This window comes from Macaca fascicularis, chromosome 3 (assembly GCF_037993035.2).
Source record: "Macaca fascicularis isolate 582-1 chromosome 3, T2T-MFA8v1.1".
In the NCBI taxonomy this organism is placed as follows: domain Eukaryota; kingdom Metazoa; phylum Chordata; class Mammalia; order Primates; family Cercopithecidae; genus Macaca; species Macaca fascicularis.
The window spans coordinates 196,200,463-196,225,883 of record NC_088377.1 but is presented as its reverse complement, the minus strand read 5'-3'; the positions used below and the strand labels follow the sequence as shown (position 1 = coordinate 196,225,883).

Sequence of the window (25,421 nt, the reverse complement as noted above, 5' to 3'; positions counted from 1 at the left end):
GAAGACGGACTCTCCAAAAGGAACTCAGCTGTCATGAATCCTCTCCCCATTAATCTCATCAATCTGGGAAGATTAACACAGATCACAGGAGAGGACACTGGAGGTGACATCAGCCCAGATGACTATCACCCGTTCTGGCGGGCGGCTCTGAGATGTTTACGACCTCAGAGACACTTCATCCACGGAACAGCACAACGTTTACTCACCAGACATTCCCTCCTCAGGCTCTCCCATCACTTGTGTTCTCAGCTCCCCTGGAAGCCCCAGGAACTTTGATGTAGCCTTCCACGGACTCCTGCCACTTCATCAGTAGCTGGGGCCCTGGTACCAGCACAAACTGCTTGCATCCAACTGACTTCACCAGACATGTGGGCATCTTTGGTAAGACTGCTCTCAGGTTCTGAATCTCCCAGGTTTGGGCTGAGATTCAGATTTTATTTAAGTAAACAAATTTCATGCTCAATGGGGGTGATATTGAAGCTACCATTTAGGGCTTTAAGGGAGGAGTTTCGTGTGTTATTTCGCTAAAGATTCTGCTATTGGCAGGTTTGTGGTTTCACTTTTCTATTAGGTTTTCATTTATCTTACTTGCTTAAGTTTGTAACCTTTTCTCTCATTTGACATTTGGTTAAAGAGAAAGCAGTTTTCTTTTTAAAAGGAGAAAGTGAATGTTTGCGGCTTAAGCTAAATTTGTGGCTTTAAACCAGCCAGGCTTTGGATCTTGGTTAACATTGAGATTTAAAGCTTCTTCTTGAGTGACCAAAAATTTGTAAAAGGCTTGGAATGAGGAAGTGATAAACTGAAGACAAAACGCATTCTTCCTCCCAGCTGAAAGGCACCTTAGGCAACAGAGGTCACACAAGGGTGTGGAAGCTCACAACAAACCCCAGAGAAGAACTCACAGGGAGAGCTGCTTAACCCCCAGGGCACACAAAACGCAAGGGGCTGGTCACCCAGTGCCTTGAAGCCCCAGAAATGTCTGGGTTTCTCTGAGGTAGGTACAGGGAAGAAGCTACTTATAGGTGACACCTCCAGGAATAATCCCTACTAAGCAGCACACTGGACCCCAAACACTTTTCCCTTTGAGCCTTTGGGCATTTTAAAAGAGAATCCAAATTATGAGCAATTATCCGTCTATAACCAAGCCCTCATTAAGCAACGATGCACCTTTGGAAACTCCAGCGGGGTTTATGTACAAGACTTATGGCGCCACCTCCTGTCAATAGTTGGAGAAATGGTCTTATTTGACCTAAGGAGATCCTAAATTACGGTGATCAAAGAGGAGTATCTTTGAAATGCCTAGATTAGTTTATTCATGTGCACAATTTTAAAAAGCTAGCCATAGAATCAAATAAAATAATTAAAGTTACTTCCAATGGCACCCAAAAGAGGTTTTGACAGAATTCTTCCCTTAGAGGAAGAAAATGAAAAGCGCTCTAAAGCCATTACTGAATTTTAAAAAACACTGACATGGCGTCTTCTCTCCCTGCTGCCCTGTCTCTCTAAGCCTCCTCATCAGAACTACCCAGCCCGGATTGGCCTTCTCCTTCTCCTCCCGCCCCTTGTCCTGCTCCCACTGGTTTGGCTCCATTTCATCCAGCATCTGGTAGAGGGGAACCTGCTTTGTTTATCAATCATGGACAAATTTACAAGCATAGTTAAAAGAATTCCTTGATCTTCACCAGGTTCCTACTGCTTTTGCTAGGAAATTTGAATTACATATCCAAGCTTATGACCCTAGCTGTTCTGACTTCTAGCAACAAATTCACACGTTAACAGCAAAAATTAAAGCTAAAGGCTGGCTAGACAAAGCTCATTGGAGAAATCTCTTAGGCATCTTCACAAATGTTCAGAAGAGGACCGTAGACAGGCCTGCAGAACAGCAAAGGCTTTGCATCGGGCCATCCCCTCAGTTTTTCAGAGTAGTCAACTGGAACAAAATACAATATCAACAAAATTCAGATGAGTCGGTAATATACTTTGAGGGCTGTGAAAAAAGTTTTAAAGAATATTTAGTTTTATCTGAAGAAAGTTGTGCTAATCATCGAAATGATACGCAACTCTGGTTTTATAAATGGGTCAGATGAATTAGCACTAACAGTGAAAAGACAAAGCCTGAATAGGGCCACTTCCGATACTCACGATTTGGTCAGTCTCATTGACCGGCTCTCTGATACCTTAACTGAAGAAGAAAGAGAGAGGGAAGCCAGACAAAAGGCCGAGGCTAATACAATTATGACTTTACAACTAAAACAACTCTTCACACAATTTTGGCCTTCACAATATCCCTAGAAACTCCCTAAAGGACCTAACCTTCCACTTTGCAGTTATTGCAAAAACCTGATTACTTTAAAAAGAATGGCCAAAAATGAAAAAGGAAAGAGTGTCAACCAGTGGAGGCAGAAAAGAAAACAGGGGTGCTCCAAGGAACTTCAAGGGGCCTTTCATTTCCTCCTAACACTGGGAGAAATAGAAATTATTATAAATGGAGAACTAACACAAGCACTTATTGACACTGGAACCACATTATCTGGAATTAATCCCGTCTTGTTACAAGGTCCCATTCCTTGCAGTAAACAAACAGTTCAAATGGTGGGCATCACAAGACTCCTCTATTGGCATACAGACCTCAGCCTGTAACCTTTCAACCGCATTCCTTACAAGGAATTCATGCCCTCCTCTTTGTTCCATCAGACCCCATCCATTCAATAGGAAGAAACTCCTTAGGATTATATGATACCCACATTTCTTTCTCCCAAAGGAAGGAAATACATTTGAAATTAGATTATAAAACTCAACTACGAGACACAACAGATATTTTAATAAATTTTTCAAAATCTAATCCAATTGCAATCTATATTGCCATGAAAGACAATGAATTATTGCTTAATGAAGAATTATAAAATGTACTAAAGACAGTACCTGATCCATTTGGCAAAGGTCCTCCCTTGATATAGAAACTATCATCTCAGCTACTCCAATAAATATTCAAATATACCCATGGAAACATCTTCAAAATATAAGACAATACCCCTTGAGAACTAAAGCTCTAGGAGGGATAAAGCTCATAATGTCAGATTATATAGAAAGATGACTGATCATTCCTTGTACAAGCCATTGTAATACCCCAATCCTCCTGATAAGAAAACCAAGTAGTAGAGAATGGAGGTTTGTAAACAACATGGCAATCCCATGGCACCCTGTACTGCACAAGCCTACGTGACTCACAGCCATTCCATCTAATGTGGAATTCCTTATAGCCATAGACTTTTGTATTGCATTCTTTAGCATTCTTGTAGACAAAAATAGCCAATTTCTCTTTGCTTTCACTTGGGAAGACAGACAATACACTGGGTCACACATGCCCCCAAGGATATATTGAAAGCCTGACTTACTTTTCAAAAATATTAAAAATAGGCCTCTCGGATGTTAATTTCCTGGAAATGCATGCCTTAATCCAGTAAATAGATGACTTCCGTCTTGGAGAGCAAACAGGCTTCCGTGAATGACGGGCTACCTTTATTACAAAAGGCAGCCCTAAGAAAACAAAGTCTCTAAAGAGAAACTTCAATTTTGTCAAAAACAAGTGAAATACTTAGGCCACCTAATTCCAAGGAAGGATGTTTTATTAATTCAGACAGACTAGAAAGGATCTCAGCTTTTTACAACCAATAACAAAGAGACAGTTGAGTGGGTTTTTAGGACGGGCAGGATATTGTGGAAATTGGATTCCAAATTTTTATTTAAAAGCCCAATCCTTATATGCCCTCTTTTTTTTTGTTTTTGAGACAGAGTCTCAGTCGGCTAATTTTTGTATTTTTACTTGAGACGGGGTTTCACCATGTTGGCCAGGCTGGTCTTAAACTCCTGACCTTCAGTGATCCACCCATCTCGGCCTCCCAACGTGCTGGGATTACAGGCATGAGCTACTGCGCCTGGCTTCTTTATATGCCCTCTTAATAGAGACCTTTTAACCCTCTAGGCTGGATAAAAGAAAATCAACTAACATTAGAAATGATTAAAAATGACCTTGCCAATGCCTCTTCTTTGGGGCATGTAAATTATAACCGCACATTTTCATTGTTTGTACATGAAAATGATGGAAATGCTTTAGATGATCTGACTCAGAAACATGAAGGCCAAAATAGACCTGTAGGGCATTACAACCAACAACTAGGCCCAGTAGCAAGAGGATTGCCTCTTTGCATGGGATATATAACAGCAATCACTTTGTTCATTAAGGCAACCCAAGGAACTGTGTTGGGAACTCCCCTTACTATTTTTTTGAGATGGAGTCTCACTCTGTCGCCCAGGCTGGAGTACAGTGGAGCTATTGTGGCTCACTGCAACCTCCGCCTCCTGGGTTCACGCCATTCTCCTGCCTCAGCCTCCCGAGTAGCTGGGACTACAGGCATCCGCCACCACGCCTGGCTACATTTTTTGTACTTTTAGTCTACTAAAAGTACAGGATTTCACCATGTTAGCCAGGATGGTCTCGATCTCCTGATCTCGTGATCTGCCCGCCTTGGCCTCCCAAAGTGCTGGGATTAGAGGCATGAGCCACTACACTCGGCCTCCCCTTACTATTTTAATCCCTCATTCTGTGGAAGCATCACTAAACTCACACTACACTGGACATTATTCAATTAGTAGATGAGCTTCACATGAGTTTTACTTCTTTCAGCTTCTCCTATCACCATCTCCAGGTGTAACCTAAATCCCAACACTCTTCCGCCTTCATTTTCAAACTCACACCACACTGGACATTATTCAATTAGTAGATGAGCTTCACATGAGTTTTACCTCTTTCGGCTTCTCCTATCACCATCTCCAGGTGTAACCTAAATCCCAACACTCTTCCGCCTTCATTTTCAAACTCACACCACACTGGACGTTATTCAATTAGTAGACGAGTTTCACATGAGTTTTACCTCTTTCAGCTTCTCCTATCACCATCTCTAGGTGTAACCTAAATCCCGACACTCTTCCACCTTCATTTTCAGATGAAACACCGCATGGCCACATAGCCCCGTGACTGGCTTCTCTCTCCTCGGACTGACTTGCAGGAGACTCCACTGATTAATGCTGATGTTGTTTGAGTTACAGGCAGCTCTTATTTAAAGGATGGATCGGGGACTTACCGAGCAGGTTACGCAATAATAGTATCTTCAACTGAAGAAATAGTAAGGCTTACCTTCCAGAAGCCGCCTCACGTCAACAAGCAGAATCCAATTGATCGGCGTTTGTCAAGCGGCAAAAGGAATAATTGTTGATAATACTCATTCCTAATGTTTAATAGACAGGCTTTCAAAATAGCTCATGATTTTGGAATGCTATGGAAACAGAGAAGATTTTTCACCTCTTCTGGTCAATCCATAAAAAATGGACACCTCATTTCACAATTGTTGGAAGCCATATTATTACCAAAGTTGCTGGCCATAATTAAAATTCCAGGCCATTCCAAATCAAACACTCCAGAAAGCCAAGGAAATCAGCTAGCTTATAAGGTCATAAAAAGAGTTACTCTAAATGTATCTAAACAGGAAAAATGATCTTTAGTAATTTTAAAAGAAACACCTGCATTTGTATAAAATTAGCTCAATCTGGGCTCCAAAACCAGAACATAAAAGTTGGAAAGCAAAGGGGGGAGCATACTCCCCCAAAGATGAGGTATGATGTGGACCAAACAACATGCCTCTACTCCCTGCTGAATTTTGTTATCTTTTTTTTTTTTTTTTTTTTTTTTTTTTTTTTTTTTTTTTTTGAGACGGAGTCTCGCTCTATCACCCAGGCTGGAGTGCAGTGGCGCAATCTCGGCTCACTGCAAGCTCCGCCTCCCGGGTTCCCGCCATTCTCCTGCCTCAGCCTCCTGAGTAGCTGGGACTACAGGCGCCCGCCACTGCACCCGGCTAATTTTTTGTATTTTTAGTAGAGACAGGGTTTCACTGTGTTAGCCAGATGGTCTCGATTTCCTGGCCTCGTGATCTGCCTGCCTCGGCCTCCCAAAGTGCTGGGATTACAGGCGTGAGCCACCTCTCCCAGCCTGTTATCATTTTTAACCTATGCACATGACATAACTCCCCAGAGCCTGGCAGAGTGATTCCTTGAGGGAAACACTATTTTGGAAACCTTTTCTGACTGTAACGCACAGGATGTACAGTGGTTACATTTGCCCCCAGAATAATCCAGAGAGGCCTCTGTCAAAGTATGGCAATTTCATTCCATCCAGTTGCCACCCTCACAAATGTACAAATATGTTTTGGTAATGATTTGCATGTTTTCTCTTTGGGTGCAGGTGTTTCTGTGTAGAAGAGCAATGGCCTTAGGGTGAGTACAATTCTCTTAGAAAACATTGTTGCAGCCTGGGGAGTTCCTCTGCAGCTTTGTAATGACAGAGGCACTGGGCTCACTGGACAAATCATCCAACCAGTAGGTTAAATTTGGCCCATTCGCCAGCATTTCCATTGTGTTGACCACCCCCAGTCATCTGGATTAGTGGACCACACCAACAGAATAATCAAAGCTCCACTGGCAAAAATTAACAGAGGTCTTTCAGATTCCTTGGCTATAAGCTCTTCCACTGTTTCTGCTTAGTCTGAGGTCGATCCCTTTTGGAAAACACCAGTTATCTCCAAAATTACAACAGGCAGATCTACAGCCTTTAATAGTAAAGGAGACATATTTAGCTATTGCAATGGCTTAATGAAGCAATTAAGTAAAAATTATGAATTGGTAGAAGAATCTTTTCACAGTGAGCTCCTGGGAGAAGAAAATTTCAAGGACTATGGGCTTGACCCATGAGATTTCCTCTACTGGAAACAATATTTCTTAAATAACTCTCTTTAACCAAAATGGTATAGACCTTATTGAGTACTGTTTGCTAAACTTTGTGCTGCTAAAGTAGAAGGCATAGACTCATGGATTCACACTTCTCATCTAGGGAAGACTATTAGTTCATTCTTACATTGCTGTGAGAAAAACCTGAGACTGGGTAATTTATAAGGAAAAGAGGTTTAATTGGCTCTTGGTTCTGCAGGCTGTACAGGAAGCATGGCTAGGGAGGCCTCAGGAAACTTTCAATCACAGTGGAAGGCAAAGGGGAAGGAGGCATGTCTTACATGGCCAGCAGGAGGAAGAGAACACAGAGGAGGTGCTACACACATCTTTTTTGAGATGGAGCCTTGCTGTGTTGCCCAGGCTGGAGTGCAGTGGCGTGATCTCAGCTCACTACAGCCTCCTCCTGGGTTCAAGTGATTCTCCTGCCTCAGCTTCCCAAGTCGCTGGGATTACAGGTGTGTGCCACCATGCCCAGCTAATTTTTGCATTTTTAGTAGGGACAGGGTTTCACCATGTTGGTCAGGCTGGTCTCGAACTTCTTACCTCAGGTGATCCGCCCACCTTGGCCTCCCAAAGTGTGGGATTATAGGTGTGAGCCACCCTGCATGTCAGTGCTACACACTTTTAAACAACCAGATCTTATGAGAACTCACTCACTATCACAGAACAGCAAGGACGAACTCTGCCCCGTGATCCAGTCACCTCCCACCAAGTCCCTCCTCCAACATTGGGGATTATACTTGGACATGAGATTTAGGTGGGGACACAAATCCAAACCATATCAAATGCTGAGACTCTAGTTTGGACTCTTTCCCCAGAAGGCGACATCTGACTCAAAATAATTGACGCCAGGCAGAGAAAAAGATGGCATTTGACATAGACAGCTGAAACCCAAAATACTAGACACACATTTAATACTAAGTTGTTAATCCATGGAGAAGATTTTCTTTTTTCTTTTTTTCTTTTTTGAGACGGAGTCTGACTCCGTTGCCCAGGCTGGAGTGCAGTGGCGCAATCTCAGCTCACTGCAACCTCCGCCTCCCGGGTTCACGCCATTCTCCTGCCTCAGCCTCCCGAGTAGCTGGGACAACTGGCACCCACCACCATGCCCAGATAATTTTTTGTATTTTTAGTAGAGACGGGGTTCCACCGTGTTAGCCAGGATGGTCTTGATCTCCTGACCTTGTGATCCACCCACCTCAGCCTCCCAGAGTGCTGGGATTCAGGCGTGAGCTACTGCACCCAGCCAAAGATTTTCTTTTATAAGCTTCTACTGAACTTCCTTCTAGTATCCTTAGTCCTTATGTGATGGCATGACTGTCAATCTCTTTTTGCAGTGGGTCCCAGACTATGCTGGTAGATTACAAAACGATGCTTGCTGGGTATGTGGTCCCTTTCCAGTGGGTCTGGCCTACCATGGTGGGCTTTTCTCTTCCAAAGGCAAGACTGGACAGAATGTCAAAAATTTATCAAAACTATCAGACGGGCCAGAAAATCAGCTTGATGTCCTTCACACTAGTATGACTAAGGATAAGGTTCACCATCGACCTATTGATGATGCTTTACAGAATGAGGAACATGAGAAAAGCTTCTTGGTAGAAGAAACCAGTTTATTGGCTTTTACTCAGGCCCCACCCCAAAAGAAAGGGAAAACAATGATACCTATTTGACAGCAGGATTTCAGGATGGTATAATACAAGTTCGGGGTGGGTTTACTTAGCTCACTTCCTTTGTTTTTTTTCAGATGGAGCCTCGCTCTGTCGTCCAGGTTGTTGTGCAGTGGTGCGATCTCGGCTCACTGCAACCTCCACCTCCCAGGTTCCAGAGATTCTCCTGCCTCAGCCTCCTGAGTAGCTGGGACTATAAGCGCGTGCCACCATGCCCAGCTAATTTTTTGTATTTTTTTTAGTAGAGACGGGGATTCAGCATGTTGGCCTCAAACCATGGTGGTCTCAAACTCCTGACCTCAGATGATCCACCCACCTTGGCCTCCCAAAGTACTGGGGTTACAGGCATGAGCCACCTCACCTGGGCTCATCTCCTCTTATGACCAGCTGAGGCAGCATCCCCCTTTGTGTTGGGAACAAAAAAAAAAATCACACCAAAGATAATGGCCCAACTGCGCTAGAAATATAGGAAAGATACCAAAAATGCAGTATGCCTGCACCCTTGTCTTACGAAGGACTGATGGGTCTGCCACCAATTAGACACAAGGACTGGTATTTATTGGTTATAGCCCCAGATGGAACATCGCGGCTGTGTGGCACTAACATATGGCCATTGTTGCCCCCAGAATGGTAAGGATGATGTTGCCTGGGTTATGCTTGGGCACAAGGCTGTGTAGTTCATACCCTGTCAAAACCAGGACATTTTCCTCATTTACAATCTTGTTTGGTGTGTTCTGTGTTTCACTGGTGTGGTCATTTGGCTTCTGTCGTCCTACAACAGCTGGGTATTGAGGTTGTCCTTTGGCACATAGAGGCCCTAACCAGTTGTGCACAAAAGACCCTAAGTGACAGCTGCATGGGTATTTTGTTATTAAATCATGAAGTGGCTGTCATGAGAAAGGCTGTATTACAGAGCCGTGTGGCCGGAGACACACTCAGCGTGGCCCGAGGAGAAGCAGGTGCCATCATAAACACTGAATGTTGTGCCTGTCCTCAGATGAATCATATAACCTCACAAATGCATGACTCACATAAACCAAATAATCAGACTTTCAGATCGAAGACCCTCTCTCTGGGACTGGCTGAGGAGTTGTTTTGGCTTTTGGGGAACTTGCCGGCAAAAGCGGCTGCTCGTCCTAGGAATCGGCATCATGGTGGGCTTCGTCCTATCAGCATCATGGTGGGCTTCGTCCTAGGAATCGGCATCATGGTGGGCTTTGTCCTGTCCTCGTTCACAGCACTGCTACAGTGTTTGTCTGCAACTGAGTCAACATGCACCTGAGAGAACTAGAACCATGATTGTTCAGAGACTTGCTGTGATTGAAGAGGCAGCTGTGCAGCCTGACTCAGGCTCCAGCACTGCTCTCCCTTTGTTCCTTTGAAATTTCACCTTGGTCCCTTCTAGTTCCCCTTCGCAGGGAAGTGACTTCGGAGGAACGAGCCCTCCTAGCAATGTGGGATTTGATAAAATACAGGGCCTGAGCATGATTCCTCTGCAATACCAATACGGTTTGGACATTTGTCCCTTGCAAATCTCAAGTCGAGATCTGATCCCCAGTGTTGGAGGTGGGGCCTACTGGAAGGTGCTTGAGTCATGGGGATGGATTCCTCAGGAAGGGTTTGGTGTCCTCTAGGTAATGAGTGAGTTCTTGCTCTACTGGTTCCCACAAGAGTTCCCCAGAGAACTGGTTTTTCAAAAGAGCCTGGCACCTCCTCCTCCCTCTCTTGCCTGCTCTCTTGCCACATGATGTGCCAGCTTCCCTTCCCTGTCTGCCACAAGGAGAAATTTCCTGAGGCCCTCAGGAAGCAGACACTGGCACCATGCTTACTGTACAGCCTGCAGAACCGTGAGCCAAATGAACCTCTTCTCTTTATTAATTACCCAGCCTCGGGTATTCCTTTATAGTAATACAAATGGACTAAGACAAATGCTTTCTCTGAACAATTTTCAGGGAAAGGGAGAAATGTGAAAATAAAATAAGTTTCAGGAGCTTCTAAATGTATTTTGCCAAGGGGTAAAGTTAAGGTCCTGGAAACCAAGTCATGTAACAGCTGTGTTTCTTCTCTGGGGCACGACTATAGCTGTCTGACCTTGGCGTGTTGAGATGTGACACATTAGCCAGGCTCCTGTTCTTTGCCAGGCAGAATGCCTGGCATTGGGAAGTGGTCGACTCATGGGTTGGTAAGAATTTACCAACAATCGTATAGGTTTGAAAAAGGAAATTTTTTTTTTTTTCTTTTTGAGACAGTCTTGCTCTGTCACCCAGGCTGGAGTGTAGCGGCATGATCTCTGCTCACTGCAACCTCCACCTCCCAGGTGCAAGTGATTCTCCTGCCTCAGCCTGAGTAGCTGGGATTATAGGCACGTGCCACCACACCCGGCTAATTTTTGTACTTTGATTAGAGACGGGGTTTCACCACATTGGCCAGGCTGGTCTTGATCTCCTGACCTCGTGATCCACCCGCCTCGGCCTCCCAAAATGTTGGGATTACAGGCGTAAGCCACTGCACCCGGCCAAAGGAAAGTTTTGTTAGAAAGAAAGAACGCTGCTGGAGAGTGCAGTGGGTGCCTCAGCTGGACAGGACTGAGCACGCCGCGGTGGATTTTTCCTTAGGGGTATTTATGGACCTTAAAGCAGGAGCTGAAGGGTGATTTGCAGGATAAATTATTACATTTGTAGACATTTTGGTGACTCAGTGTCAGTAAGGGTTGCACAATATGTTTTGGCATGCATGCATGCGTTCCAGAGATGTATAGAAATTCTAGTTACTCACACGTTTTAAGTTGAGAAGAGGTCTGGAACCAGGTGCCTTTAGATACTAGGGGGGAAGTCTAATTACTTCTAAATTCCTCGGATAAGGAATTTTTGTCCCTGGGGGCTGCATGATGCTCACCAGGTGATTTCTGCCCTCCTCATTCTTCATTCACACCTAGACTAAATGATGTTGGAGCCAGAGACCCTTGTGATTGTGACCTCTTTACAATGAAATGTTAAGCAATCCCGGAGAGTGTAAGCAACAGTAGCCAACTAAATCTTAGATCTGTGCGTCAGCCTTTCCATGGTAAATGGAATTCACCTGCGTTTTCCCTCTGTACACGATCCTTCCCTTTCTCGACGCCAGGAGCACTGGTGACCCATTCTTCTGTGTCTGTATGCCCCGGACAGCTGCCCTCATGCTTTACACCTGAGTAAACTCTTCTAACTGGATCCCAAGCCTTTTGATTATTTTAGCTTGACCATTAACAGCCCCAGTTAGAGTCCTCGAGGGTGTCAGTTGAGAAAAGTGACGAGACAAATCTCAATCATTTTAGGAGGTTTATTTGCCAAAGTTAAGGATGTGTGCACGGGAGACAGGTCTATGCCTTTCTCCAAAGATGATTTTGAGGGTTCCAAATCTAAAGGGGAAAGAGCAGGACGTTGGGAAGCACACAATTCTCACGTAAGAGGAGGTAGGGAGAAAATAGTCATTCACGCCATTGTCTGGCTCAGAATCAGCATTTTTACAGAACGTAACATGGACGGATCAAGCATGAAATCTGCCCTTTTACATGAGATAACACAGGCAAATGGGGCAGGGGAACAGTCAGCTCTACATTCACGCCAGGTGGGCAGAGGGGTGACGGCATCTGCGAAGATAAGCTATCCATTTACATTGCTACGGTGAATTTTCACAGATGTGCTTTAGCGCAAATATCTTGAAGCTCACTAGGAATTTCCTTGTTGGCAAAATGTGGGAAAGGTGTGTAGCTTTTCATCTTGTAGCCATCTTATTTAGGAACCAAAAAGGGGAGGCAGGCTTGCGTGACCCAGTTCCCAGATGACTTTTCCCTTTGGCTTAATGAGTTTGGGATCCCAAGATTTCTACCCAAGGCTGGTTTACAAATTACAGCAAATGAATGAAGTACTGTCCATTTTCTTTTCTGTTGGCTTGTTTTCTTTTCCTTATAGCTGGTTTTCATTTCCTTTCCAATTTAAGAGTGTACTTAGCATTCCATCTTAAGGCACGTGATAGGCATGAAGTCTGTGTGAGAAAGGGAAGAGGAGGTTTCATCTATAATAAAAGTCAACAGTGGAGAGGAAAGAGGGTCTTACCTGGTGCCCGTAGGCCAGTGGTCCCCAGTCTTTTTGGCAGCAGTGATGGGTTTTGTGGAAAACAATTTTTCCCAGGATGGGGTGGGGGATGGTTTTGGGATGACCAGTGTGGGTCTGTGGCCCAGGGGTTGGGGACCCCTGCCTTAGGCCACTGACAACATTTTAGAAAACAATGCAGGTGAAGGAAAAAGGCTTCTCTGTCATCAGAGAAGCAAAAGCTTATAGCTTTCTGACCGGGCGCGGTGGTTCACGCCTGTAATCCCAGCACTTTGGGAGGCCAAGGCGGGCAGATCACGAGGTCAGGAGATTGAGACCATCTTGGCTAACGTGGTGAAACCCTGTCTCTACTAAAAATACAAAAAATTAGCTGGGCGTGGTGGTGGGCACCTGTAGTCCCAGCTACTTGGGAGGCTGAGGCAGGAGAATGGCGGGAACCCAGGAGGCGGAGCTTGCAGTGAGCCGAGATCGCATCACTGCACTCCAGACTGGGCAACAGAGCCAGACTCCGTCTCAAAAAGAAAAAAAAAAAAAAAAAGCTTACAGCTTTCTAGGTTATAGCTGCCTGTCACAGAGACTCAGGCCCTATAATTTACATTCTTTTAAGGTACAAAAATAACTTCCAGCTCCAACAACTTCGATTTTGAATGACCTATTTTCACAAGACACACGGTGATTGTTCTCAGGATTGGACGTTCCAGGTGTGAATTCTGATGGCCACTTCCTGTCTGTGGCCTTGGATGACATGGCTAATTTCTTGGTGACTCGGTTTCCTCCTCTCAGTGGAGATAATGATAGTAGAATGATCCCGATACTCTAGACTGTAACAGATGCTCCACAAATGTCAGCTATTGCTACAGTCATTCTCAGCAGAAGGCCCTGTGGGGGATTTCTGAGGCTCTCCGCTCCTTCAGCAAACGCCAGCAAGGTACCCAGAAGCTGGCAGTGGCTGTCAAGGTGCAAAGCTTCCAGAACACACTCTGAGCTGCAGTGAGTTTCTGGGAGTTTCTAGAGCCATGCAGCTCAAACTTGAATGTGTGTCTGTCCCCTGAGGGGCGTCCTAAAGTGGACCCTGTTGGTCCGGGGTAGGGCCCCAGCAATCTCCATTCTTCAATGCTTCCACTGCTCCCTGCACAGCACTGTGGAAAGCAACCAGAGGGTCCTGGGCCCACAGCCATGGCAAGGCATGATTGCAGGGACCAAGGTGGGGAAACAGGGCACTTGGGGGAGGAGCCTTAGTCCAGCGTGGGGAAGTAGAGAGTTGTGCCACGGGCTAGGCACTATCCCTGGAGACCAGGCCTGGTGAGGACAAGCTTGTGGGGAAGAGGCTCAAGAACAACAGCTGTCACCTCTTCCCACCTGTGGGGCCTGCAGAGGGCTGGGGCAGAAATCGATGAGATTCCTTTTCTGGCCATACACATATGAAGGGCTTGCCCTCTTCCATGGGCATGGTGGCCTGAACACCAGGATATTTTTCGTATATATATTGCTAAATAGGGAACACATACTCCAAAACTCAATTCCCTAAAACAAGAACCATTTCGCTATGCTCAGGATCCTGTGGACGGGGCACAGCAGGGGCTGCCCGAGCCTGTGCCAAAACTCTCTGGCCCCAGTGAGCACAGCTTCCCTGACTGGAGGTGACTGAGATGACCCCACGGGGTCGCATGACCTGTCCAGGCCATCCTTGTCTCCTAGGCTGGAAGATGTGAGCTAGCCCTTCCCCATGTCGGCTGGGCTGCACTGAAGGGAAGGGCTGGGAGTTGACCAGCATTGCTCTGCCCACTTCTCTCATCAGCGTGGGCTGGACTGTGCGTTCCCAGACATCCAGGTGGATGCTTCAAGGCTTCTGATCTCTGAAGTGACATGGGTCACCACCGTGGTGCTATTGGTGACACAGGGACAGGCAGCTCAGTGTTGAGGGAGCTTCCCAGGCATGACACTGAAGGTGTGGTCTCTTGGGGAGCCATCTGGAGACCAGTTACTAGTCATCTGAAGACTAGTTACTAGTCATCTGGAGATTGGTTACTAGTCATCGGGAAACTGGTTATTAGCCATCTGGAGACTGGTTATTAGTCATCTGGAGACTGGTTACTAGTCATCTGGAAATTGGTTACTAGCCATCTGGAGACTGGGATACTAGTCATTTGGAGACTGGTTACTCGTCATCTGGCAATGGGTTACTCATCATGTGGCAGTGGGTTACTAGTTATTTGGAGACTGGTTAATTACTAGTCATCTGAAGACTAGTTAATAGTCATCTGGAGACTGGCTACTAGCCATCTGGAGACTGGTTACAAGTCATTCGGAGACTGGTTACTAGCCATCTGGAGACTGGTTAGTTAGTCATCTGGAGACTGGTTAGTAGTTGTCTGGAGATTGGCTACTGGTCATCATGTGGTTACTGATCATCTGAAGACTGGTTACTAGCCATCTGACAATTGGTTACAATCAGTTACTAGCCATCTGGAGACTGGTTACTAGTCATCTGAAGATTGGTTATTAGGCTTGTGGAGACTGGTTAGTGCACAGAAGCACTATCCAGAGGCTGAATCTCAGAAACACCAATTCATGATCACACACAGAGGCCAGAGCAAGTGTGCTTCTCTTCCAATGCCTGCACCTTGTCCCTGTTCCAGCCATCACACCCCATTAGCCAAGGACAGGAATGAGAAGAAGAAGAATAAATAGTAATGATGGGAAACAGTGCAGAGTTAGGACAGGTGCTTGCACTGTGCTTGCCCCTGTGCCAGATCCTGAGCTAAGTCCTGTGCATATACACACCCACTTTATCCTCAGAATGCTGACAGGAGACAGGTGCTGTCACCTCCTCCCTTCCACAGCAGAAGAAGGCAGAGCACAGTGGTTTCAGTAGCGTGATCACGGTCTGCCCCAGGCACAGGCTCCAACGTCGTGCCCTTAGCCACTGTGAGTTATGGCAGGTAGTGCTGGGTCTCCTTTTACTTAGGCCTGTGGACAGAGCAAGGGGCTCAGGTGACACTTCCCACCCACCAGCCATCTCTCTCAGCCGGCAACATGCAGGGCCCTGAGCCAGGACCCTCCTGGGGCTCCCAGGACAGCTTTCCTCTTACGTAAGCGTCCCCTGCTCTTGCTGGGCATACCCCACCTGCCCCTGCCTGCCCCCGACTCGGCCCATCTGTTCCCAGGCCCTGATCCCAGCCTCCAAGCCTGTTTTGCCGGCACACACGGAGAGGAAATGACCGCACCTTTAAAGACGCAATGCTTTTGTTATGGAGTCACCTATTGAGCCAAGACATGGGGACCTGAGTGACACGTAGTGTTGTGGATTGGTGTTAGGAAGGGATGGCCTGGGAAGGCTGAGGATGGAGGCGAGGAAAAGGGAAGCTGCAGGCTGCTGTGAGGGGCACCCCTGGTCAAATGGCACTTTGGGGATGAGGAGACTTGGGATCCACTTGTAACGCCAGCCGCACACTGTGGGGGATCTCTGGGGACACTTCTGTCACTTGTGTTTTATTATACTAAGAGCCTAGAAGTTTGATCTAAGAATGGCTGGGAGTCAGCAGCCGGCGCTGTGGAGCCCTAATTTGTGGTAACAATATTGAAATATGGAAATCCTCCCACACCAGTTTGTAGTAGTGCTGCATGAGCCCCTCTCTTGGGCATCCCCGCCCACCAATATCACCTCATAATCCGGCATAATCTGGCACCAGGGGAGCCAAATACCTGGCATGGGGGAGCTTGGAGGGGGCTGTTCCAGCCCAACGTGGGCAGCCCCAGCGGGTGACTGGTATCCCGAAGCTGTTAGTGCTCTGAGCATCACCTCTGCTCTGCCGTGGGGCACTGTTGGGTGTCCTGGGCTGCAGGTGTCCTGGGCTGAGGTCATGTGGTGTCAGGTGTTCTAGGCTGAGGTTGTGTGGGTGTCCAGTGTCCTGGGCTGCGGGTGTCCTGGGCTGAGGTCATGTGGTGTCAGGTGTGCTAGGCTGAGGTTGTGTGGGTGTCAGGTGTGCTGGGCTAGGTTGTGGACATCGGTGTCCTGGGCTAGGTCATGTGGATGTCAGGTGTGCTGAGCTACAGGTGTCCTGGGCTAGGTCATGCGGATGTCAGGTGTGCTGCAGGTGTCCTGGGCTGAGGTTGTGCAGTGTCAGTCATCCTGGCACTGCCTGTCCACCCAGGCCTGGGCCTGCTTCTGGAACCCCCACGGGTTCTCTGGGGCTTGGGTGCTCACCATCCTGGCCTGGAAGTGGAATGTTGGCACGGGTTTCAGAGCAAGGGCTCTGAAGCCACGTGGCCCTGGGTTTGAATGGTAAATATACTTTTAATGTGATCTTGAGAATTTTTCTTCAATCTCTGTAGCTCTATTTTCCTACCTCTAATAGGCCTATGGCAAGGATTAGATGAAATTAGCACAAAGTGGGATCTTCCAACCCCTCCTCCTGGTCTTAGGGTACCTGGGGGCAGGCTAAAAGTAGGTTCTCCGACACCCCTAAGACCTGCTAAGTCAGACCCCCGGGGGTGGGGGGCAGTGCAGCCAGCCAGGCCTGGGAAGCCCGGGCCAGGCCGCGTGCCTCCCCAGCATTCTCCAGCACCTGCACTGCAGCTGGGCTCCCTGGCCTGGAGCCCCGGGTGTTATCCCCGACCACCACGGTGCGGTGCTGGTGCTGGGCGACTCCCACTGCTAGCTGTGCCCTGAGCAAAGCCTCCGTGATGGTTGTGCGCTGAATGAATTGTGTCCTCCAGATTCATCAGTTGCAGGCTGAACTCCCAGGACCTCAGAATGTGGCTTTATGCGGAGCTGGGGGCTCCACGGCGGCCATTAAGGTATAATGAGGTCATGTGGGTGGGCCCTGATCCAGCAGGACTGGTGTCCTTACAAGAAGAGGAGGACACAGCCGTGCACGCAGGGACAGTCAGGTGAGGGCACGGGGAGAAGACGGGAGCTAAGCTGAGGAGAGAGGCCCCAGGCAGAAGCAGACCTGCCTAGATCTCGCGCTGTGGCCGCCAGGACTGGGAAACGCAGACGCCCGCTGCTGAGCCCCCGGTCCGCGGAGCTGTGTTGTGGCTGCGGAGCTGACAAGGATACGGATCCTCCCTGGCTTTGCCTGAGGCCGCCCGTGAAGTCCATTTACCCGCCTCGTCTTGCCGGTCCCCAGGCCCCCGGGCACGGGTTCCCCTTCGGCTTCTTGCAGTAGCTGCAGCCCTGGAAGCTGCTGGGAGGAGGCGGCTGGGGCTGGGCAGGGCTCGGAGCTGACTTCCTGTCACCCGAGCGAGGTGCACAAAAGTCCCAAAGGCCACCCTTTCTACGTGTGCTGATGGTCACTCGGCAATTCCCAGGCACTGATTTTGTGTCTGGGAAGATCACCGTGACCCCCACGGACAAAAGCTGCTGCTCTCCTGGGTCCCCCTGGAACCAAAGGCCCCAGAGAACCTGTGGGGCTTCCAGAGGCAGGCCCGGCCCTGGGTGGAGAGGAGAGGAGCAGGGCACCCGACCCCTGCGCGGTGGTGGGAATGCGGGGAGCACAGCCCCCCGGGGCGCCCCCATCCCTCGCGGTGCACCCGAGCCTGACCCCGGAGCTGCCTTCAACGCCAGCCTGCACGCGACTCTCTCCGAGCTGATTTCTGCGGCTCCCGCTGCCCTTGGCTGGCTCACTGGTTCTTTCGAAGCCTGTCCAGTGTCCCCCCAGCCCCCCGGACCCCGCTCCACCTCTCCTCTAAAGAGGAAGCCAAGAGTTGGTTCGCAGCCTCTCTCGGCGCCACGTCAGCCCGGGAAGTGTTTTCAGCTCCCGGGGCTCCTCAGGGTGCCTTTGCAACTCACAGTCCCAGGGCGTGCAATCGTCCTCCAGGCACCAGGGCCCAGCCCAGCCCGGAGGCCTCAGACCTGGCCAGAGCTGGGCCTTTGCTGCCATCTGCTGGCGGCTCTCGGATGACAGGTTGAAGGCCTGAGGAGTGGCCTCCCCGGGCCGGTCCAGTTCAAGTTCAGCAGGGGACAAGGCCTGAACTCTGCATTCCTGAGCAGCTCCGGGGGAAGCCCAGGTGCTGGCCACGTGACAGTTCTGCTGCGCTCAGATCTCGGACTGCAGAGGCCGACCTAAGAGTTTCCGCTGCTTGGGAACCTGTGGCCACGTGGCCTGGTCTGGGTTTCACAGGTGTGGCCTCTTGGGGACCCTCTGACTGACCATCTCATTTCCCTTTGGCTGAAGCCCAAGAGGTTCCTGCGACCTGTCCAGGGTCACAGAGCTGGTTCCTGAATAATTGGGAAGAGATGCACCCCTTCCACGGCCCAGAAATGTTTTCCAAAGACTGTTCAAGAAAGGTGAGTTGGCGGACAGAGAGCAATGCCGGTGGGCAGAGGCCGCTGCAGGGCTGAGAGGAGGGGCCACATGAGCCGGGAGGAGAGTCTCAGGGGTGAACAGGGCTCAGAGCCCACCCGAGGACGCCAGCCGCCTTCTGTCTCTGTCCTGCTGCATAGAGGTTGTTTTTGCAGCTGTAGAAATTTGTCACATTTCTGTGTGTGCCAAAAACCAATTTGTACCAGTTGACAAATTCAAAAGCAGGTGCTTTCAATTGTCCTTGGCACTTGAAAAAACTAACTTTCCTGTGATTCAGACCCACTTGTGTCCCTGCTGATCTTATATTTCCGATGCCGAGTTCACTTCAGCTGTTCCTGAGATCTCGGTGTGTCTAAATAGGAGGGAAGCTGTACAGAAATGTCTCTGCTGTCAAAGACAACAGGGTCGTGTTGGAGACACAATTTTGGAAGGAGTTTTCTTGGCAAACCCACTTTCCTCCAGCTTGGGGATTTAACATTTTTTTTCTTCTACCATCTGCTCCCTTGAGGCTTGGAAAGGCCTCAGCTCAAAAGCTCAGACCCGAGGGTGCTGATGAGCCGCACCTGGTCCCTGGAGGGGGCTGCCAGCACTTCTCAGTGTCAGCTTCACTCTTTATGGTCATTGCTCCACATTCTTTTTTTTTTTTTTTTCTTTTTTCTTTCTTTTTTTTTTTTTTTTTTTGAGATGGAGTTTCGCTCTGTTGCCCAGGCTAGAGTGCAATGGCATTATCTCGGCTCACTGCAACCTCCACCTCCCAGGTTCAAGCGATTCTCCCACCTCGGCCTCCTGAGTAGCTGGGATTACAGGCACCTGCCACCATGCCCGGCTAAGTTTTTGTATTTTTAGTAGAGACGGGGTTTCGCCATGTTGGCCAGGCTGGTCTCAAACTCTTGACCTCAGTTGATCCACCTGCCTCAGCCTCCCAACGTGCTAGGATTACAGGTGTGAGCCATCATGCCCAACCTGCTCCACATTCTTGTAGTGCGCAAGGTGGTGTCGTTAGCCAGAGATCTATAATCAGGAAACAGGTGAGTGACTGGTTGCTGCTGAATCTAGCAACTTGCTGTCACATGGCAGGTTATTTAACTGTGGTCATCATATTCCGGTGGACAGCTGGTTAGGCACAAAACAGGGTAGAACAGAGAGGCAGCCCACCGTACACTCCTTTCTGTGTGAGACTCACAGAAAGACACTCTTTCTGGGGTCACAAGATTTCAGTCTAGCTGGGGAAATGGAAACCACTCCAAGAGCAATTAGCAAGAAAAACAAATGTCATTATGTGCTGACCATGGAGTGCTGAGCCGATGACACTGGAAGACATGGCCCAATGACAAGAACAAAACTTGACCCCGTGTTGCAGATAAAAGGTGCAGGGACCTGCAGCCTGTTTCTCTGGCCCTGCCCAGGCTGTCGGGAACAATCAGATTAACATCAGCTGCTGCTCAGATTCCATTATCTGATATCAAGCTGCTGTCCTGCTGGTCATTGAGCTGCAGTTTGCAATTTTCTAAAATTAAAAGTAAAGGCCTTTGGTTGCATATGTGATCCCTGGGCTGGGGTTTGAAGGAGAACTGGAGCCTCAAGGATGTGCTCAGGCCTACAAGGACCTGCAGAATTGTCTCAGTTCTCCAGCCCCTGAGGGCAGCTTTCTGGGCCAGGCCAAGGGAATTCATGGGGCCAATGAGGCTGTCCAGACAGATGGTCTCCTGTGTGTTAGGGGAGGCAGGTGACTAGCATTTGGGATTGTATTAGTTACCTATTGCTGTGTAACATACAACCCCAATACGTAGATGCTTAACACCACAAACACTTATTATCTTCCAGTGTCTGAGGGCCAGGAATCTGGCTGAGGCTTGATTGGGTGGCTCTGGCCCAGGCTGTCTTGGGAGTTTGCAGTCAGGCTCTTAGCAGGGGCTGCAGTTATCTCAGGGCTTTGCAAGACATGCTGCTCAGGGCCCTCTGCTTAAGTGGCAGCTGGGTTTCCCCAGAGTTAGTGATGAGAGAGAGACATTCAGGCAGACACACACACACACACACACACACACACACATGAGAGACAGAGACTGGGAGAAAGAAAAGGAAAGGAGAGATGGAGAGAAAGAGAGGAGAGCAGTGAAAGACCAAGCACCAGCCTTAGAAGCCACAGTCTCTTATTACCTCCTCTCAGTTCAGCACTGACATGTGGTCACTGCTGGTCACTCCAACCAGCCCTTGTGCATTGTGGAAGGGGCCTCCACAAGGGTGAGCACCAGGAGAGGGATCTCAGGGGACCAGCTTGGAGGTTGGACACCACAGGGATCTTGGGCCAAACTATAGGATAGGGCTGAAGTTCAGGACTGACTGTTACAAGGCCAACAGGTCATAGCCCCTCTGTGCAGTCACAAGCCAATGCACCAAGACAGCAGGGTTTGCAGCAGAGAAAGAGTTTAGTGGCGGCAGGACTCCAAGTGAGGAGATGGGAGGATACTCTCAAATCCGTCTCCCTGGGGAGTTCTGGGCTGGGGTTGTTAAGGAGGGTGAGGGACTCAAAAACTGGGGTGCTTGATTGTTCGAGGTGAGGAGGATGAAGTCATCAGGAGGTGGAAACTGCATTCTCTGCTGGGGACTCAGCTTCTCATAGAGTCCTTCAGACCAGCTGGCGTCACTAGTTGCAGTGGTACACAGGAACTGAAAGGATATCTCGGAGAAATGTTAACAAAACTTAACATTTCATAATTTCAACTTGTTGTCTATCGAGCAGTTCAAGGCATCTGTAATCTGTGCCAGGCTTTATGTGATTCTCGGGTGAGAGGCAGCAAACGGCGATGAGGAAATGGCTGCAGAGCAGGCTGACCCAGTGATTCATGCTGAGTATGTTGCAGCTTGGTCTATTTTCCTTTCTCCTCCTCCCCTCAGCCCTGATGAATTTTATAAAGTTCACAGGGACCGTTTCTGACTGGGTGGCTAATCCAGGGTCCAGCAGTCCAAGCTCTGCAGTGGGGCCTGGGCCAAGAGGAATGTGGGTGTGGGGATGCTGGTGCTAGCATGGGCTCCTCCTGGGCTGCAGGGATGGTGCATAGGTTGGAGACAGAGCCTGGCCTGTGTTGAGAAGGGGCAGAGATGTTCTGTGACCACACTGCTAGACCCGGGTCCTGCTATCTGCCTGTTGTGGGTGCCAAGCACTCATCCATCTGGGCAAGTCCACAGGGACAGGGGTGGTTCTGTGGTGGCCCCTTGAGACAACAGGAAACTGTGGTGGGTGTGCACAGAGCCAGGAGACGGTGTGGCTCTGTGGCCTCCAAGGGGCTCCCACCCAGCAGGAGGGACGGACAGGTAGAGCCTCTCCCTCTGCCCCCGCCCCACTCTGGCCACACAGGGCTCCCTGGCATTCTGGGGTTGTGCTGGGGAGGCACTCCTTTCGGGCCATGAACTTGGGGTTCCTCTGCCTGGAGCCCCCTTCCCAGGCATCTGTACCATGCATTCCCTCCCCTCAGGGCTTTGTGTAGACTCCAGTTTCTCAGCAGGGCTCCCCTGACTCCTCCATGAGAACGATGCCTCCACCCCAGCCCAGCCCCTCCACATGCTCTGCTCTCCCTCTGCGTGAGTCACCCTCTCAGGCAATAGATTTCTCATATGTGTTGTTGGTCTGTCCCCACTGGACACATCTGTGCAGGGCCCGGCTTCTCTGTGCCGAGTGTTGCCACACTGTGCTCAGTGCCCAGGGCTGCGCCGGGCACAGATGCCAGGGTGTGAACTGGTAGCAGCAGGTGGGGAGTCAGAGGGGCCCATCTGGCTCTCATGCCACCTGGCTCTTGGCATCCACGGTGCCTCAGAGACCCCATTTTTAGCATCAGAGCTGGGAATGACCATCCCTCTCAGGAAGGCAGGGCTGGCCTCCCAGCTCCAAACCACCTGACAAGCGGCTACAGGTGACATTCAGGTTAGTCAGGATTGAATGAACTCTCACAGTAGGAACCCTGCGCGTCAGGGGATGTAATTCCCACTTTCCGAATGAGGAGACTCAGGCACAAAGTCACTAAGTAGTTTCTCCAGACCCCATTATACAGGAGAAGGAGTGAGTCAGGATTTGTGCAGAGGTCTGACTTCCAAAGCCAGGATCCGGTTTGAAAAGTGGTTCTCTTCCTGCTGAATCCTAGCGTGGTGACCATACATGGAGCTGTGGGAGTTTCCTCACCTGCTTCCCCTCTCCCCAACACGCTCCGGACCTCGGAGGCCCCAACACCCATTGAGAAATGCCTGGGTGTTTTGCTCCTGGAAGTGTGGTGCCTCCCTGGTGCCACCTCCTGTGGTTGTCCTGCTGAGATGTGGGAGCCCGTGACACAAACCCTTCCCGTGGCTGTCCCTCTCCAGTCCCTGCAATGCCAGGGAGCAGCATCACCAGGGCGGAGGCTGTGCGTTCTGTGATGTCTTCTGGCCCTACCCCCGTGGCAGGAGCAGGGCTGACTCATGGAGGAACCTGTCCATTGGTCTTATGTGGGTACCTGCAGTTTTCATGAAAATTGTGCGTCTGTGCCCAGCATCTGAGAACTGATGGGGAGAGACGGGCATGGGCGCATGCACGGGTTCCAGGGCCTCCTGAACTAGCGTCTGGCTCCAGATCTGGCTCCAGACCCACCTTTGTCCTGAGGACTGGGTCAGAGACTTACATGAGTGGAGACAGTGGCTCACTGGGCTCCCGTGTGAAGCTGGGGGGCCCCAGGAGCACCACAGGCCAGGGGCCCTGTGCTCATGTTTAAATCCTTTGCCACGTAATTGCAGGTGGACTGGCGAGTCGTTAAGGCCAGCGTAGTGAGAAAGGACCTCTCCAAAGAGCGTCATGAAGACTCCGCATCCAGGTGTCTCCGGAGGAAAGATGCTTACACGGGGCCACCGTCCCTCTGCAGAGCCCAAGCCCTATACACGCTGCTGACCCCAGGCACGGCCTGAGCGAGGGCCCTGGATGCCTTCCAATCCCAGAGGAAAAGGGGCTGGAGAAGCATCGCTTGACTCTTTCTTCAATTTACACAAAGCAGGAAAGATATTTAGCAAACTAGGCATCACATTCTAAACATGCTCAACAGAGAGGCCCAAATACGCTCTGCTAATGTTATGACTCTTGATTAACCCGATTTATCAGTGTCTGGTTCAGAGGAGCCCCAGAGCATGTCTTCCTTGAGGACCCTCTAGGCCAGCAGCCCCCACAGCCTCCGTGCAGCACCGCAGCCCTCCCGTTTACACGCCATTCCCCCGGGAGCATGGGTCAGCGAGGGACGGGGTCCTTTCCACAGTGACGGCAAATTCCTGCTCTGGAGGAAAAAAGCAGCTTTTTCTCCAACAGAAGTGAACCCAGGCTGTCCCACGGTGGCGGGTTGTGGGATTCTGGGTGCCCCCAGCCCCTCCGGCTCGCTGCCCCGCTGGGCCCTCGCGTGGCTGGGGTGAGCCAGCTCTCTGCCTGTGTTGCTGTCCCTGCCCGTACGGATCATTCCTGCCTATAAATCCACGGTGACTCTATTGGTGTGGATTTTCTCCACTGGCCTCTGAGCTCCTTGTGGAAAGGACGGTGTCCTCTTTACCTGTTCGTTTCTAGTTTGTGTTACACTGCTGTGCTCCGGGCAGATGTTCAATGTATATTTGCTGAATAAACGAGTGAATGAACAGTAAGGGAAACTCTGAATTGTACCCTCAGCTCTTTCCCACAGCGGAATGAGGAGGTTGGACTGCACACGGCGAGGATGCCACGTGGCCCAGGATTCCGGGAGGGAGGTCTCCGGCTGTCGTCTACACCCGGCGACGAGTGTTCCCAGGTACACAGGGCTGCGGAGTAACTGTGAGATTCTGGGCCTCTCTTTCCTTCTGACACTGGTTAAATGCCTCAGTGACCTGACAGTTTCTGGCTATCTTCAGCTTCCCAGGTCATGCGTACACTCGCTGTGTCAGTCAGGACAACCTAGCAAACGCTGCAGTGACAAGGGACCTGCAGGGCTTAGAGCCTTAACGAGGGCTTCCTTCTTACCTGTGCTCACTGCTCCCCAGTGCCGGCCTGGGGCTCTGCTCTGCCTCCTCTGGGAAAGACTGACTGAGTCACCATCGGGATGGCTGACAGTTTTGTGGCTGAGAGAAAGAGACACTGGATGCTGTGGAACAACCACTGAGATGTTCCAGCTCAGGGTCTGTCCCACGACTCCCATCCCAGGGCAGTGTCTGGAAATGGTTCTTCAACCACAGTGGCCAGGGAGTGCCACCCTCCCACAGGGCCCGGAAGGCTCAGGCCAAGCAGCCCTACTCACCGTCTCTCTTGCCCCTGCCCCGTCTCCTAGCACCCAGCTGGGATGGCCGTCGAGCAATGCCCTTGGACTCTGTTCTGGATAATGACCTTCTCACTATGGTGACTTAAGCCGGCCCCTGTCCCTACACACTTTGGCGCACTCCCATCTCCGCCCTGGGCCAGGCCCCCGTCCACTCTCCTCTTCACCAGTGTGGGCCCATCCTGGCCTCACCGCTGCTGGGGTAGCGGCTTGGCTTCACACCCTCTCCAGGTG

General features: G+C 49.8%; 1 long non-coding RNA gene across 1 annotated transcript; it reads left to right on the top strand.

The window, feature by feature from the left end:
- Positions 1–18,495: 18,495 nt before the first annotated feature.
- On the top strand, positions 18,496–24,540 carry LOC141409962 (uncharacterized). Its single transcript, XR_012433099.1, has 2 exons — positions 18,496–18,887; positions 23,662–24,540. It is a non-coding gene; the product is annotated as an uncharacterized lncRNA (long non-coding RNA).
- The last annotated feature ends 881 nt before the right edge of the window (positions 24,541–25,421 follow it).